The sequence below is a fragment of the Culex pipiens genome, chromosome 3 (assembly GCF_016801865.2).
Source record: "Culex pipiens pallens isolate TS chromosome 3, TS_CPP_V2, whole genome shotgun sequence".
NCBI classification, from domain to species: Eukaryota; Metazoa; Arthropoda; class Insecta; order Diptera; family Culicidae; genus Culex; species Culex pipiens.
This window is the reverse complement of record NC_068939.1, coordinates 121,722,334-121,736,662: the sequence shown is the minus strand read 5'-3', so window position 1 is coordinate 121,736,662 and position 14,329 is coordinate 121,722,334. Positions and strand designations below refer to the sequence as shown.

General features: G+C 38.8%; 1 long non-coding RNA gene across 1 annotated transcript; it reads right to left on the bottom strand.

The window, feature by feature from the left end:
- Nucleotides 1-12,356: 12,356 nt before the first annotated feature.
- Nucleotides 12,357-13,798, bottom strand: LOC128093493 (uncharacterized). Its single transcript, XR_008212529.1, has 3 exons — nucleotides 13,437-13,798; nucleotides 12,996-13,377; nucleotides 12,357-12,935 (listed from the first exon to the last, which is right to left on the bottom strand). It is a non-coding gene; the product is annotated as an uncharacterized LOC128093493 (long non-coding RNA).
- Between the last annotated feature and the right edge of the window lie 531 nt (nucleotides 13,799-14,329).

Sequence of the window (14,329 nt, the reverse complement as noted above, 5' to 3'; positions counted from 1 at the left end):
AAATTTTCCTGTTTTTTAACCTTTGCATGGCAATATCTCAGCAACTATGGATCGTATCAACAAAGTTCAATAGAGCAAAATATAGAGAATTTTCTCAGCTTTTCAAAAATATTTTTTTCAAAAGTGGGCAAACATGGGCACTAATTTAAAAAAATGAAAAACTGCGACTATTTTCAAAAAAGTAACCTAAAAATGGTTATAACTTGAAAACGGTGCACTTTATCAAAATTTCACTAAAGTACTTTTTGATTGCAAATTCGATTTTACATCGAAAAATGAAGTTGAAAAATTTTTGCGACCAATATTTCGATTTTTTGAAAAAATCTGTATTGATTCAAAAATTCATAACTCGGTCAAAGATTTTTTGCCCATTCTGGAAATTTCTGAAAAGTTGGCATTTTATGTCCCCTAAAACATATCAAAAAATAAAAAAAATTAAAAATAGTGTTTTTTTGCAAATCAAGTTTTTGTGACAAAAAGTTAAATAAAAAATCACCAAATTTTTTTTTACCGTGTATCATTTTTTTCAGTGTAGTCCATATCCATACCTACAACTTTGCCGAAGACACCAAATCGATCAAAAAATTCCTTCAAAAGATACAGATTTTTGAATTTTCAAACATCATTTTTGTATGGACAGCTGCCAAATTTGTATGGAAAATTATATGGACAAACTAATGATGCAAAATGGCTTCTTTGGGCATACCGAAGGCACCAAAAAAGTTTCACCCGGATTAAAAAATACAAAAAAAATCGAATGACCGAAATCTCAGAGAATTGCTCAGCGGTAAAAACCAGAACAGTGTCGAAAAGTTTTCCTTTCGAAACGAGTGCTGATAAGTTGAACTTTTCAGCAACCAAATGAGTGCTATCATGAACTTTTCAGCACTGTCATTTTTGATAACGATAAGCAGGCCATTTTGTCACTACGGAATGACAGAAAATTAAGTACCTATTTTCAAAATGGAATTGCTAAAATGATATTTTTGAACTTGGAAGTTGAAATTGTTTCATTAAAGTGAAACGCAAAATTAACATGAAAAAAAGCAAATCAACTAGACAAGCTTTTGTCATGTTTTTATGCTTTCTCGAATGCTTCATTCTGTTATTATTTAGCCGAAGATTACCCTGCGATGTCATTGCTAACGAAACATGTTTCTGGTTCCATTATTTGATTAATCCAAGCAAAAAAAAAGACCATGCCAAAAAATTGCTGCAGGGATTTTCTGATAAAGCTGTCATGATTCGAGCAAACACGAATTTTCTGCGGTTACGAGCCACCGCGAATATCTTCAGGCTGACGTCAAAACGATAGCAGTATGTACTGACTAGGAGGGTTTAGTCACGATTGTAACGTTGAACTACACCAATAATAAAAAGTTCGCTTTACATTTAAAAAAAATGACCATTTTTATTGTTCCAAATTAATGATATAGGATAATTTTGGAGCCATTTCAAATTTCATAGTATTTTTACAAAAAGTTGAAATATTTTCATAGCTTGAGTAATTGCAAAAAAGGTCAGTTATGCTGCACCGCGAACCACTGAGTACATCACCACCGCGAACAAATACACATGTGTTCCGTCACTCAGTCTCTAACTAAAGAGACCTTGGCGCACGTCCATAAACGATGATTTGAATTACTCGCACACGCAATGAGTCACCGTGCTGCTCACAATGAACGTTCGTGTTGCGTTGCGTTCTAATTATAAACCAACTCACGTGCTTTACCAGTGTTGATTTTACGGCTGAAAACATGAAAATGTCAGTGTGTAGTGCAATTCTTAAAAAGGTCTAATTGGAGGTATCCGGACGAAATTTTGTGCACATGGTCGCACGAAAATCGATCCCAATCTCCGCTAATAAGATTGATCAGATTGTTACGTCAAATTGACGCGTGACATCACAACAACAACTCCTGAAACCAAAATAATCATCATTAGTGTTGGTGTTTTGATCGAGGAGGAGGAAGCCAATCAAGCGGCAACCAATACCAATTCATGCGAGTTTGGCGAAATTGGATTCTAACCTCGACGATGCAACAGCTCAAAGCAGTCCAAATACGTCAAACGAGCTGTTTTTTATGTGTTTGTAATGATGGCATAATAACATTGTTTGCTCAACACTAACAGGGTAGGAAAAAAATCCAATTCTCGAATTAATCACCGGCGTGCTAAAATTATCACTAATCCTCCTATACAGACTATGCCATGCACCTGCTTCGTACCTTTTATTTCGTGGTCTGCTGCTGTCAGGAAGTTGCCCTTTTCTATTTTTGTATTGAATAGTGTGTTGTTGTTGTTTTTGTTTCACACTGCAGCGCATGTTGGTGTTTGTATTGAGCAGAAGTTTGAACCAATACAACCAATAAATCAAGCGAGTTCAACGCGAGAAAAGGTCAACTTTGCATTCATTTAATTAACTAGCCTAGGCATCATTAGCCTAGTTGGTAAAGTGGGCACTCCAAGGTTGACAATGATGTGGGTTCAAATCCAGTCGGCTACCAACATCTTTTAATACAAATGACGATTCAAACATGGCAAAATACCAAAAAACTTCCCATGCGTAACGCACCCCGCGAGAGAGCGCGAGAGGTTCATCGACCTGGTTTTGCCCCGGAAGAGATGATCTTGCGCGGCCTTGACATTAACGGTGCTTTTCCAAGCCTCATCTTTATGGAACGAAAAGTCAGCTTGGCCCCGATCATCATCAGTTCGTGCTGGTTTTTCGGTTCGGTTCAAGTGCACAACACTTTTCTCTTGGTCCATGTTTTGCTCGTTTCGGCGGTTTTTGAGTGATTTTTCATTTGCTCTCTTTGTGGAGATCTTTTCGTTTTCCTCTCTCTTTCTCTGTTTCATGATCAGGGTCAGCGGGTTTTTTTGGTTGGGAAGTTAACCCCTGGTAACATTGATTTTGATTGAAATTTTAAAACGTTTAAGTCCACGGTCAACAACAACAGAAAAGTTTTTGTAGTTTGTTCTTTGAGTGTATTTTCTGGTCATATAAAAATATTCTTTATCAATTCAATTTGTTATTTGTTCAAACAAATTGTTGTTTGTTGCATAAATGTTGACAGTACACTGGAGCACTTCTCTACGAAATCGTTTTTTTAATTTTAATTTTTGTATTTTTTAATCCGGCTGAAACTTTTATGGTGCTTTCGGTATGCCCAAAGAATCCATTTTACATCATTAGTTTCAATTTTCAATTTTCAATTGTGTTTTTATTAGAATTTAACAGTTCTGCTCCAGGATGATGTTACATTTGCAATTCAGAGATTTGGAGAACCTTTCAACTGAGATCAATTCATAAGCCTTTGCAGGGAGGATACATATTTCTACGTTTAGATTTTGCTAACTGGGTGTTCTTTTAGGGAAAATAAATTTTGAGAAAAAAAACGTTACTTAATCCACCTTTAGGTGGTTGGTGCCTTCCTCTCATTTATAGAGTGATTACAATCCCCTAAAGTGTCCACATGGTTTATGGATCTCCCCTAACGTGATCGCAGCACCTAAGAGGTCCTAATAAAAATAAGTGACGAGTAAAAAAAATAGACTTCCTACAGACTTTTTGTCAAGATTATACAGACACCGCCTTTCAGGAAAATGGCATGCCTCTACAAGGATTTTTTCGTGGCGATCAGACGGGACCATTTGAGGTTATGTAAATTCAGACCATTTTTTAAACCGCTTGTAATTTTAGATAGGTAAGTCAGATCTTGAAAATTCTTAATCCACAAGAAAGGTCTTCTCATATGCTTTCTACAAATACATAACATGTGAGGGTTTCATGAAAAAACCACCCTTTTTATTATAATTTTACACGGAGAGACCGGCCGGGGCAAATCTAAGAAAATCTTGGTTAATTTAACTAAAAGTATGGGTTAATTTTTTACACAGCTTTCTTTCAACAATCGATTGTTGATTTTGTTAACCCGAAATTGCTGACCACCAGTTACTAAAATTAACTAAAAAAATAGTTGGAATTGCATTTTTTGTTGGTTAAATGGCCGAAAAAAATTCTAGCAGTCGACTGCTAGAATATTTTTTTCAGAAAATTAACTAAAAATTTCTTGTTTTCAGCTGAAATATTGTGGAATATTCTGTTAAAAACTGGCTGGAACATATTTTTCAACTATTTTTCAACAATTTTTTTCGTTGTATCAACCGAAATATTTTTGCATGGAGTAAATTATTAGTGGTTTGTAACAAAACATTTCTTTATTAGATATAATTTATGTAAGAGTTGATATATATTTTCTTTAATTATCTAACGATATAGGCTGGGCCGATTTTCTAGCTATATTTTAACTAATGCCTTACTTGAATACAAAAAAAATATTCGTACATGTAGTCAATAATTAGCTGTTGTTAGCAATATTTTTATTGAATTTGCAGTAAATTTTATAATAATGCCTCACAAATTTATGCTGAGTTTTTTTATTTTCGCATTTATTCTGCCTAAAAATTTAACGTTTTGTACTAATTTGTTTTTTTTTGCATTAAGTTGTTAAATTACTGTTAAAAACGCATCAAAACATTTTTTTTAACTGTTGTTATAAAACATGTGAAGTTTGACTAATGTTTAAAAAAATTACATTAAATTAATTAAAAAAAAAAATAATAAAAAAGCATATTACAAATTTCTCGTGAATTTCTTAAAAATAGAAACCGAGCAAAATTTTCACCAAATTTAAAGCTTATATTTGTATTATGTTGTATAAAATTAAGTGTTGTATTCACTTACCATGACTGTGGAATCATCCGATAAGTCATCATCATCTACAACGGTCTCAGGACACAGAATTTCCACCAAAGTGAACCTTTTGCTGCAAATAGACATTTGGAATTTATTAGTAATTTAATACAAAATTCTTAATTTCGGCTATAAACTGAAAAAAGGAACGTAAATAAATGTAATTATAATGAGGAAAGAAGAAATATCAATAATGCTACTTACCAAGCTTGCATTAATTTAACAATTACTTTTGGCAACACACTTTCACTGCATTTGATTTAATTTATACAACGTACTCCGAATCCTGAAAAAAATATTTTGAGTTTAACATACCAGTTTATTGAGCAGACGTATTGCAACAAAACTCTCAAGATAATAATTATCTTCTTTTATATATTTTATAGATTTTTATTTTTTGATATTTTACTTCATCTCTATTTTTTATGTTGTCATGTGTACGCATTTCTATGTATTTTATAATTGATGATTCTGAAAAAAAATAATGGTTCATTAAGATTTTATCCGTCGTAAGCGTGAAGCTTTCAAATCATTCAGTTTTCTTATAAGAATCACATTAGATAAATTATTGTGCAAAAATAAACCCATACTTACTTGGATTAACCAACATTTTGTTAAATTTGCCCGGGATGCTCCATCCGTTAAGAGTTTGCCCGCATCTCCCTTCTACTGCCCTCTCTTTCCATCAAACATTCTTATAACGTGTTCAACTCACTCGCATTAGAGGTCCTCATGGCGAAGGTCGTCCTCTTGCTCTTCATAGTTTATCACCTGCAAAGAAATCATCAACAAACCTACTCACCAATTCCACCTCCCCAGTTGCAACACTTTGATTTGCCACTTCAACATTAGCCAAATAGTGTAATTTTCACCTTTCACATCCTCTCACTTCATAATTAACAACACAAACTCAACAAATCGACCGCTCTCGTTCGAATCCTGACTTCAAATGACAGACGTAAACAAACCCAAGTTCATCTTTTAAATATTCAACCAATTATTAATTATATTCAACAAAAAAAATCTTGATTTTTCTAAATCAAAACTAACAGTCGAGCACGTTCATTCGAGTTCGGGAAATCTGTTAGCTTTTTGCCTTTAGCATTTTCAACAAACAGGTTATTAAATTAATACTGAATTTTTGTTAATTTAACTAAAAATTGGCAGTGACAAGTACGTTTTTGTTAAAATTTACGAAAGTAAAATCAACAATTTTAATTGTTAAAATTTCTGGGCACAGTCTCTCCGTGTAGAAAACATTAAAAACAAGCAAATCATTAAAAATAGAATTTAAAACATGAAACAACTAAAAAGGTAAAAGGTAATGATAGGAAGTGAATAAGCCAAATATTATCATAAACAAACATGAACTAAACAAGATACATATATGCGAATTAAAATACTAGAAATTTAACAAGAAAAACATAGGCGGACGCAAACAAAATCTAAGTGTAAAAATAGGTATTCGGTGCCCTCTTCCCGTGCCATTCCTTCATACTTAGAAGAATAAGAAAATTTAAGAGGGCCACATTATAAGTTGTTACGTCGATTCAATTTGTTTTTTAACATTTTAAAATATTTACTACAAAAAAAAAGTTGCTAAGCACAAGTTGGACGATTCCAAATTTGAATTTAGATATGCTTGCAGATTAACATTTCCATTTCGAAAAGTTCAAAATTTGCGGAATACTCTTTAATCATTCCAAATCAACATTTCAACACTAATCTGGCTTCTTGCTCCGCTCTGGACACCTTAATCAATTTGTTCGTCTTATTGGAAAAAGAAAATCACTTTGATCTTGCAAGTTGTTCCGATACAAACCGAATCCAAAACACCGCAAAAGAATCAAAGAAAGAAAAAAAACAGACCTGCTGCAGCAATGCTGCTGCAGAACCAGTGACGACGACGACGACGGTGTGCCCATGTAGGGCTTCATTTAGTTGTTTTATTTATTTTTTTGGGGAGGTTTTTTTGACGTAGACTTACGTCTTTGTCGAAGGTACTGGGGTGTCATTCCAAAAAACCCGGGCCGAAGGCCCTGGAATATTGCGTCATCCGTCAATCGCTTATATCTTCCTTCCCTCAAATCGAATCGGCACGATTTTGGTTCCATTCGATTCGAAAATTATTCAGCAATTTGCTATAAAACTTTCATTGTTGGCAAAATAGTTTAACTATTGAAACAATTGAATGTTTTAAAATGTTTTCAAAATGCAGAGATTTTACAAGCAAAATGAGCGCTTCCCACTCACGGACGGGAATGTCAAGTACCTATTTTGAGGGGAAAATCATCCGAGCAACGCGACCGAGTGTCGGTCGCGAAAAAGGAGGGGAAGTAGCGGACCGAAATCATATATAAGAACGCGCGCTCAGCCCATTCTATCATTCACGTCTCAGACGTCGGACCGGCAGCAGCAGCAGCAGCAGCAGGAAAGCTCAGCCCAGAGCAGCAGCAGCAGCAAAGCTCAGCCCAGAGCAGCAGCAGGAGAATGGGAACAGGTCTTGAAAAGAAGTGCGCATCGCCTTCTCGTCGTCACCTTCAGCCAGTTGCCTCTCGATGGCCGGACCTTTTGGATCTTTCGTGGTAGGGGGTGAAGACTTCCCAACTCTTCGGAGTTGCTTCACTCCTCGTCCCTCGTCCCACCCGGGACGAGGCATCAACAAGATGAGGCGCGCGCCTGCTGCCTTCTGCCAAAAAGCCTCTCGTGGGTCAAGCCATGGTTGTATACATCCAACTAGCTCGTCACATTCGCGACGAGCGCTTCTGAAAGAGTTACGTCGTATTCAATTCCAAACTGTTGAAAGAGTTGCCCTCATCCCCGGGATGAGGCAGCGAACTGCAATAATTTCAATTTAAATTTCAGGAACAAATTTTGGTCTTTGGGGGCGACGGAATGCACAGCTTTCTAAGGCTGCTCTCGCCCCCAACCCCTCTGCCCTCCCCCCATTCTGCTCTTAGCATTCTTGCAAAAATTCATCCAATAAACGCAATCAATTCCCAATTGTTAGTGCTTGTGCCCTCAGGGCATCTGCAACGCTGGAGTGAAAATCAAATTTTGCATCCGGCTTATAAATACCGAGATCAAATTTGCCACCTTGAAAAAACTCCGTCATCGCCACCGCTAGGGTAGCAAATTTGCCACCGAAACAAGCCCACTGCGGGAGGCAAATATGGGTTTTATCATCTTTTGCTCTCGTTTACCTTCAAAATCAATAATTATGTATTGATTCATGCTTAGAAATGCTAAAAATTTATTAGTCTTTTTAATCCTATTGAAAATTTCAAAGAATTTCATTTTTTCGAAAATGTCGAAAGTTAAACAACTTGCTACCCGATTTGATTCTCACCAAACCCACACATCTAAACTTTACGTAGTCTACGCCATTCCGGTTATGTCTGTGACATAACTACTTTGACTTTCTTTTTTGGTAAATTTGCGATATTCTTAAAGAGCAGCTTTCTAAAATATCGATTCAGACGTGACAATCAAGTTTATTGATAGACTACTAATCGCGATTTACAACCCAGCTGTTCTTCAAGCGAAGAATTGCTGTGCCAATAATTCCACCACACTACAGTCCGTCCCGGGGAAACGAGGGGACAAGGGGAGGGACACATGCGCCGTTCAACTTTACGGATTACCCGTTGGCAACGTGATTGGGAACTAATTTCTGGTTCACCAAGGTTAATGACTTCATTGCTTTGATCGATATCCGAATGTTCCGAAACTCGAAAGAGTGCCCGTTCTGCGGATCTTCTTCCCCCGACCTCAAAAGTGGCCACAGTACCTGGTTGATTCTTGCTGAGCTGGTGCTGCTGCTGCTGCAGATCGTCGCCGGATTCCGCCATTATTCCAAGGTTGTCGTTACTGCTGCTTCTGGTTCGCCCGGGTTGGCTCGTCACTTCTGCTGCTCGTTTTTTCGGTTACGGTCTGCTGCTTCTGCTTTTGCGGCTTTCTGCTGGCCAAATTGGACGAGAGAATCGTTTCTTTTTCCTTCACCGTGTATTTTCGTTTCTTTCTTCCTCGACTCTCTTCTTCTGCAGCTGCGGAACAGTAGGCCTTGACACGGGGGAAAATCCACGATTTCTTCTGGCTTTCCAATTTCCGGGACTTCCTCCGGAACGTCGTTGGTTCAAACGCGTAGGATGATCAATCAGGCCACCGTCAAATTCTGAGCAGGGGGGACCACCGGAACCTTCCGGAAGAATCACACAAAACACACGTACACACGCACCGACACTTGCACAATTACACACACTGCCAACCGAACTTGGAGGTTATCCAGCTGCTCAATTTCCTCAAATCATGCAATTTTCTTCCTTCACAATTCCTCGACGGAACCTGTGCCCTGGCCACCAAAAACCTTCCGGGGGGACACGGACACCCGCGTGCACACAAACACGCACGCACACACACACACACTCTAACACCGCGAACGTCGTTCCTCAAAGGGGGTCTGACGGATGACGTAGTCTCGCCGTCGAGCAAATTTTCCACCCAACTTTTTTTTTCTTCGTTTTTCGTTTTAAAACACCTTTCCCGGCGGATGTTCCGGATCGCGACTGGGGGGAGAGCTCCTGGACCTGGACGACGACGGACAAACGGACAAACGATGGATCGAAACTCGCACTCAACTCGAACTTGAAACTCTCGCGAAACTGCTGCTGCTGCAGGCTGACTGTGAGCTGACACTGCTGCACTGAAATAAAAGTGCAGGGGCGATTGAAAGAGGAAAATCGAGCAAGAGCTGTCAGCTGTCAAAACTGGATAGGGCTGGGCGGTATTTGGAGCGGAGTGCCCAGGGAGTTTGACGTTCAAATTTAATTTAAGTTCTACACGCTTATGCAAATAAACTAAGTTTGGGTTTAAGATTTTCTAAAATAAAACTTTATAAATTACCCAACAAATTTCTGAAATCTAAGGTTAAACCCTAGGGGGTGAAAAGATAGAACGCGTAATGTGATTTTCGAGGTTTGCCAACCAATTTCAAATACGCAAATGATGGGTGATAAGTTGGCCTTTCTAAGAAAAATAATAAGAAGTTTCAAAAATCTAGCCTAACATATGAAAAAGGCGTATGAAACATTAAAATGCCGTTTTTACGGTGTCTGAACCAAAGAGCCTATGTCTGGAAATATTTTTATCGGATTCCCCGGACATTTTTACGTAACATACTAAAAAATGGGAGGAGTTCATGTACAGGATTTCGAGATATGATTTTTTGAAAATAAAATCCGTGCTTTTCGACGCGCCGCGCGCCAATCCCGAAAAATGACGAAATCGGCAAAAAATCAACTTTTTTCACTAAAACTGCGATAACTTTAAAATTTCAGCGATGACCTATACATGTCTGGGTACCAAATTTTTTGTAATTGAAAGACGCAACATTTTCGTTTGACACATTTTTAGTTTGTACCCCGTATGTTGGTCAAAGTCAAACTAAAAAATGACGATCTGTCACTTTTTACAAGGCGCTCACGCACACTATCAAAACAAACGTTTTGATAGTGTGTGTGATCTCCGTGTAAAAGGGGTGTCAAACTAAAAAGTGACCCCGTTCGTTTGACAACAGTTGCTGTCAAACCATCGGGGTTTAAGTGTACCAGGGTGTTTCAACCAAACAAAAAGTTCCCAGATCACGGCAAACCGAGGTTCTCCTTGTAGAGGATACCCAATGTAACGATTCTGCGTTGCAAACGAAACTTTCAACAGCTTAAGCGCCACTTCCAAACGGAAGGCTGTTGTCGCAGTTGGAGGTCCGGCTAGAAACTCTCTCCTTGGGCAGGCTAAAATGGAGTGGCACCAACCAAAATGTTCATCAAACTAACGCAAAACGTGTTCACCGTCTGACATGTGGCGTCGTGGTTTACACAAAGCCGTTATAGCACACTAAGTAAATGCGATGCTTTTGAAGGGTGAATTGTTGATTCTGGAGACACCGAACGTCGATCCAATGCGCACCTTGGGGACATAATGGAAAACCCTAATTCCTTCTGGAATGTGTGCATTGGACCATCCCCTACACACCTGTCTTTATTCCAAGAGAATTAATGTTGTCCCCTGTCCTGTAGGATCGATTGATTGAAAAGCACAAAAATCCCACAGTAATTTTCATGTAAATTACAACTCGCTGGGGACAGGCCAATTTCAACCAAATGGGCTGATATTTGGCATGAGAGTCCCTATGGGTATCCTCTACAAGGAGAACCTCGGTTTGCCGTGATTTGAGAACTTTTTTTTATTGAAACACTCAAATATATACACACAATAATATTACTGTAATGAAAAAAGTAACTTACTTTTGAATTAAAAAATAGTTAAAATTTGCTACTTTACAAGTTTTTTTTTCTTGTTTTAAAAATGAAAACTTTTACTGCTAAAGTTTTTGGAAAGCTCGTTGGAAAGCTCACTACCAACTGATTTAAAAAATAGTTTTGAATACGACTGGATAATTTCTTTCAATTTGTCGTTCTCGTATAAGGCTAGTATGCAGATCGGAAGGATATATATAGGGGTCAAGAAACAGCTTTACGAACAGCAGAACAAAGGAGAGGGAGCGATTTCTTGGGGATTTTCTTCACCCTCTCTGACTTGCTTGCGCTGTCGCTGCTACCCATTTGATTTTTTTCTTGACCGGTTCCTTCCGAAGTGCGTATACCGCTATAACCGTGTACGCCTAAGTCCCAAATGTATACAAACATTTTGGTAGTGGTGGTGAGTGAGTTGTCTACGATGCGAATCAAATCCGCACGCGGCAGCGGAAGGTGGGTGGTGCCGGTGCCAGACGAGGATTGGTTTTCGAAAAGGACAAGGCCAGCTTCCTGCAGAACCTGTAGCTTTTCCACATCCGGAATGGGCAATAAGGAAACTTCGTTATTTTTTGGGGTATGTGATTGATTTTGTTTGTTTTTGCGGTTGCCGAAGATCGGATATCGAGAAAGAGAATTTGCACCGGTTGCATTCGGTGGTGGTGGCCCAGGTGAGTGGTTGCAGGTCAATTCCTGCGAAGACTGGGACGAGATCTTAGAGGAGATAACGCTGCAAGCGTTGCATTGAAGCAAATTTACATCCAGTTTTTGGACAAGTACAAACAAGTTAATTTTCACGACGAGGAATGAACCGACGGAAGAGCAGGACGACGAGAAGCGACATAATCGGAGGTGTTCAGCGCGGATGTTGCACTCGGTGCCGACGGAAGTTAGAACGAGATCCGACGAACCTGATCAAGAACATCTTCCCGGAATACCGAAGAAGTCACCGGTGAGCATTGAAACGTGTTCAGTGTCTAGCCAACTTCACTTAGTTTCCAACTCTTTCAGCAACTACCCGCACGCAAACGCTCACCTCGCGATGGCGCAGTTTCGGCCGAATGAACTTGGCCGACGAGCCTGCAACATCTCGAACGAGGACAAAGTGCTCGAATTCGAATCCTCACCAGCCTCAAGTCTCGGAACCTTCCAGACACTTCACTTCCCAGCCGGGAAAAGTCGACTACCATTCCTGAATCAGCCAATGGCCGACTCCTCCAAGCTTGTTCTGATGATATGCCTGGGATATTCGGAGGTTAACGGTGGCGTACCGTAAGGATCGATACACACAAAGAAAAAATACTCTAATTTTAAAAAGATCGTTCGTTGGATTAAAAGTTCGCGTTGGTGAATATTCGTAGAAAGTTCAAACTTTTTAATTTAAAAGTTGGAAAGTTTTTGATACTACCATGCACTTCTGGAACAAAATCGTTGTATCGGTAAAAGTTTTTTACTTTTATTATAAGAAGAAACTTTTTATGGCAACAATAAATAACATTTAACATTACAGTGATGATTTTCGAAAAATGAGATGGATTTTATTTCTATTTTTATTTTTATGTTAATATTAAAACTGCTGCTTATGCTGCTTAACATCGCGGCCTACATTTTGGAGCGCGACAGCGATGTAGAGAACAGGGTAGTCTCGTTGCCGGTCATCATCAGGACAGGCTTGGAGGCTAACTTGGAGGAGTTGGCCATTGGGTGTTAATTCGGGAAGGTAAGTCGACGTTTTTCGACTGGGAAGTGAAGCGCCTAAACCGATAGTTCCCGATCGAATCGTCCTCCTTCGAGAATGGCACAGATGTTGCCAGTTCATCCGGCCGAAGCTGCGCCGTCGCGAGTTGAGAGTTTGCGGGCGGGAGTTGCTGAAAGAGTTTGAAAGTAAATTAAATTAGCTAGACACTGAACACATTCTCAATACTAACCGGTGACTTCTTCGGTATTCCAGGTAGATGTTCTTGATCAGGTTCGTCGGATATCACTCCAACCTCTGGAAGTAATCCGAGTACGACAGCTTCAGGACCTGCGACTTTCGTACAGACGGTTCTTCCAGAACTGGTTGAAACTGTTCTTCCGGATGTTTATGTAATACTCGTCAAACATGTCCCGCACCGAGAAATGGACTGCGGACCCTCAGGACATCCCACACTGTTCCGTCAACACTTCCGGCACCGAGTGCAACATCCGCGCTGACCACCTCCGATCGCTTCTCGTCGTTTCCCTCTTCCGTCGGATCCTTCTCCTCACCGTTAAAATTAACTTAATCGAATACAACCGGTGCAAATTCACATCCGCATAAACGGCGTCCTACAAAAACAAACAAAATCAAACACAAACGCCACCAAACACCCAAGCTTTCTTCTTACCCATTTCGGTCGTGAAACAGCTGCAGATCCGGCAGGAAGCTGGCCTCATCCTTTTGAAAACCAACTTTCCCCTAATCCCCTAACCTTGTTCCGCACCACACCATCCTCCTTCGAAGGTATCCGTGTCCAAGTCCTGGCTGCGGACGCGTTCTGTTTTGATTGACGTCGTGGACCACCACTCACTAACCACCGGAATCACCTAAACGTTTGTTTACATTTTGGACTTAAACGTACACGGTTTCACGAGAACGACAAAATGAAAGAAATTATACAGTCGAATTAAAAGTTAAAACTTTTAAATAAGTTAGCAATGAGATTTTCAAAAACCGTAGCAGTAAAAGTTTTTATTTTCAAAACAAGAAAAAAACTTTTAATGTAGCAAATTTTAACCACTTATTAATTCAAAAGTAAGTTACTTTTGTCATTACCATAATATTTTTTTGTGTGTACAGCTTGGACCTCGGTAAAAATGATACTGTAGTATTAAATGTTGTTTATTTTTGCCATAAAATTTTATTTTAATATTAACAGAAAAAATCTTTTACTGATACAATGACTTTGTTCCATAAATGCATGGTACTATCAAAATCTTTTCAACTTTAAAATACAAAAATTTCAACTTTCTACGAATATTCACCAACGCGAACTTTTAATCCATAAAACGATATCGCAGTCCAACAAACGATATTTTTAACCGAACAGTTTTTTTCTTTGTGTGTGTGAACGCCGTGTACAAAATGCCAGTTTATGGATTTTTAGTTCCAGCCAACAGGGTACAAAATAAAAAGTGTCCATTCACCGAAAATTCTGTGTACTTCCAAATTTTCAAATCCCATTTTCCTCAAAATTTAAAGGAGTTAATTTGAATTTGACAAAAAATATAATATTACATT